We start from the raw sequence: 3,829 nt of genomic DNA on the forward strand, positions 1-3,829 counted from the left end.
TCTTTTAAATGGTAATTTTTTTTTTTTAAAGATTTTATTTATTTATTTGAGAGAGAGAATGAGATAGAGAGAGCATGAGAGGGGGGAGGGTCAGAGGGAGAAGCAGACTCCCCGCTGAGCAGGGAGCCCGATGCGGGACTCGATCCCGGGACTCCAGGATCATGACCTGAGCCGAAGGCAGTCGCTTAACCAACTGAGCCACCCAGGCGCCCTAAATGGTAATTTTTTAAAGAGATTTTATTTTTAAGTAATCTCTACACCCAACATGGAGCTTGAATTCAGAACCCTGAGATCAAGAGTCACATGCTCTATCAACTGAGCCAGCCAGACATCCCTCATTTCTTTGAAATGTTTTTCAGGCAGAAGGAAAATGATATCAGATGGAAATCTATATCTATGCTGGAAACCATATCTACACCAGAAATGCTAACTACATGGGTAAATATCCATGATTTTTTAATTTAAATCTCTTCAAAAGATAACTGGCCTTTTAAACAAACAAAACATAGTATGGAGTTTATGACATAAAATTAAAAATCCCAAAGAACACAGAAGAAAAGGAAAAAACTCCCAAAGAATTCATGGGGCAAATAGAAAACAAACAGCAACTCATTCTAGGATGAGAGCATTACCTTGATATCAAAACCTGACAAAGATATTCCAAGAAAAGAAAGCCACAGATCAATTGCCAAGTTTAGCAAATCATATCTAACGGTATGTAGGGGCACTTGGGTGGCACAGTGGGTTGAGCATCCAACTCAGAGTTTTGGCTCAGGTTGGAATCTCAGGGTTGTGAGATTGAGCCCCATGTAGGGCTCCCTGCTCAGCATGGAGTCTGCTTGGGTTTCTCTCTCCCTCCCCCTCTGCCCCTCCTGCCCCCACTCTCTCTCTCAAATAAATAATCTTAAAAAAAAAATCTAACAGTATATAAAAAGGATAATACGTTATGACCAACTGGGTTTTATCCTAGGAATGTAAGAGTTCACTTATAAAAACAATCAATAAACTCCTGAAACCAATATTGTACTGTATGTTAACTAAAATTTAAATAAAGATTAAAAAAATATTCACCATACTAACAAATAAGAGGTAAGAACCAAATGATGATCTCAGGAGATGCTGTTTTAGTCCTTTCTGGCTACTGTAACAAAATACTACAGGCTGGGTGGCTTATAAACAACAGAAATTTATTTCTCACAGTTCTGGAGCTTAGAAGTCCAAGCTCAAATGCTGGTAGATTTGGTGTGTTGTCTGGTGAGAACCAACTTCCTGATTCATAGCTGTACCTTCTCCCTGTGTCCTCCTACGGTAGAGGGGGCAAGGAATATCTCTGCAGCCTCTTTCATAAGGGCACTGATCCCGTTCATGAGGATTCCCCCCTCATGACTGACCACCTCCCACCAGCCCCACCTACTAATACCATAACTTTTGGGGTTTACGATTTCTTTTTTGGTTTTTTTTTTTTAAGATTTTATTTATTTATTTGAGAGAGAGAGAGTGAGCGAGCAAACAACACGAGCAGGGGAAGGGGCAGAGGGAGAAGGAGAAGTACACTCCCTGCTGAGCTGGGAGCCTGACTCTGGGCTCCATCCCAGGACCCTGGTATCACTACCTGAGCCGAAGGCAGATGCTTAACCGATTGAGCCACCCAGGTGCCCCGTGGGTGTTAAGATTTCAACATATGAATTATGAAGGGGGAACACAAACATTCAGATCACAGTTGACACAAAAAAGCATTTGACAAAATCCAATGTCCATCCTGGTAGAAATTCTAAACAAATTAGGAATAGAATGGCCTTTATTTGTCTTTTTCTATGCCCCGTGTCCTTGAAATAAAATTTGTGTCGGAATGCCGTGAAGTTTTGCGTTGTTGCTGGTGGCAGGGATGAACATTACTTTGAAGGCAGGACCGAGTTAAACAGAAGCACTTGGGTAAGAAGAAAAGACTAGTTAGTCCAGCTAATTCTCCTCAGGGAGCCAAAATGCAGTAGTTTCTTGCTTAATTAAGTATCATTTTCCTGTAGTCCCATTTTCTTGCTTCTCTTCATGTTCTGTTTCATGGTTCCAGAGCTATTCAGGAATTAGCACAGTATTTGTACCGCTGTAGCTAACAGCTGAGGTATATTCTGCACTATTAAACCCTTCAGAGTAACTCTTAAATTTGTATACAGGTAGGTCTAGACATAACATGCATGCTTTTTTTTTTTTTAAGATTTTATTTATTTATTTGACAGAGAGAGCACAAGTAGGCAGATCGGCAGGCAGAGGGAGAGGGAGAAGCAGGCTTCCCACTGAGCAGGGAGCCTCATGCGGGGCTTGATCCCAGGACCCTGAGATCATGACCATGCGCTGAAGGTAGACGCTTAACCAACTGAACCACCCAGGTGCCCCATGTAATTTAAAAATTTTTCCATTTTAATACTATAAATTACTCTTTGGGGTAAATATATATTCAAACTTTGTTACTTTGGAATTACAATTTGAAAAACAATTACATTTTATTTTTTATTCTTTAGATAATAGAACATAAATTATATAAAAGTTCAATTAAAAAAATAATTGGTGAATTTCTGAAACAAAGGCAAGAGATATAACTGTTATGGTCTCATTATTTGTGTGTCCTCAAAATTCATATATTGAAACCTAATGCCCAAGGTGATGGTATTAGGAGGTGGGGCATTTGGGGGTCTTTGGGATTAGGTCATGAGGGTGGAGCCTCATGGGGTTAGTGCCCTTATAATAAAGACCTCAGCGAGATCCCTCCTGTATTCCATGCAGGAAGTAGGCAGTTTGCAATCCAGAAGAAGACGTTCACCAGAACCTAACCATGCTGGCACCTTGGTTTTGGATTCCCAGCTTCCAGAACTGTGAGAATAAATTTCTGTTGTTTATAAGCCCACCCCAGTCTGTGGTATTTTGTTGCAGCACTCTAAATGGACTAAAACAATAACTTTTAGGATGTAATTGTGAATTATGTATGTTTTCATGTTAGTACTCATTCAAATGTTATTATTCATCCAAACAGTGTTGTCTTATCAACAAAAGCCAAACATGCATGATAATGATTAAATTCAGTCATCTTTGATATTTTGCCAACTTCCAGTCCTAGCAAACCATAGCTTTATATACACTTTTCCATTTGAGTCATTTCAAAGGTATATTTGCAAAATATATTTGTACAATAAATACATTTTGTTTAACAATTTATTGGCTTATTTATTGTGTTTCAAAATTTAAATGTATAACATGTAAGCCTTCATTTGTACCCTTCCCTGAGGCCCCCAAAATGTTAGGGCCTGAAGGAGGGACTCTCTAAGGTCCTGCTCTGGTAGTCTGCTGTGGAAAGTCACCTGAGTATGAGCCCTCCCTGGCTAATTTCTTTTCCTTCCTTTCATCTCTCTTGTTTTTGTTGTGGAAAACTGGGCACAGGGTGAAAAGAACCTCCTGGAGATCAGTTTACACACTTTCCCTTTCCAGTAGAGAATCAAAACTGGTGAGGAGACCCTCATGTGACAGAAAAGGCATCCGTGAAGACCATACTTTACTCAACAACCTGCAAAAAGACTGGCTGCCTTCCTAGCCCCACTCAGTCCTCAGTGCTGGAGGATGCCTGAAATGCTACCCTTAGAACTTTAAGATCTCAATCCTTCTCTGTCTTAGTGTCCTGTATTTCAGGAGATTTTATTTTGGGAAAGGAGCAGAGAAGACCTGCATCTCCAGTTCAACAGGGCAGAAGAACCACAAAGCACAGGGAAGCTGAGACAGAGGTGAGGGGACGTGGAAAGGAGATGAGGGGAAGTGGAAGAGATGAGGGGAGGTGGAAGGAGAT

General features: G+C 40.5%; 1 long non-coding RNA gene across 1 annotated transcript; it reads left to right on the forward strand.

Moving 5' to 3' along the window:
* On the forward strand, positions 1 to 2,899 carry LOC145723411 (uncharacterized). The gene is made up of 2 exons (XR_014148423.1): positions 1 to 438; positions 2,779 to 2,899. It is a non-coding gene; the product is annotated as an uncharacterized LOC145723411 (long non-coding RNA).
* The last annotated feature ends 930 nt before the right edge of the window (positions 2,900 to 3,829 follow it).

This window comes from Leptonychotes weddellii, chromosome 9 (genome assembly GCF_054177405.1).
Source record: "Leptonychotes weddellii isolate Sample4059 chromosome 9, ASM5417740v2, whole genome shotgun sequence".
Taxonomy (NCBI): Eukaryota; Metazoa; Chordata; class Mammalia; order Carnivora; family Phocidae; genus Leptonychotes; species Leptonychotes weddellii.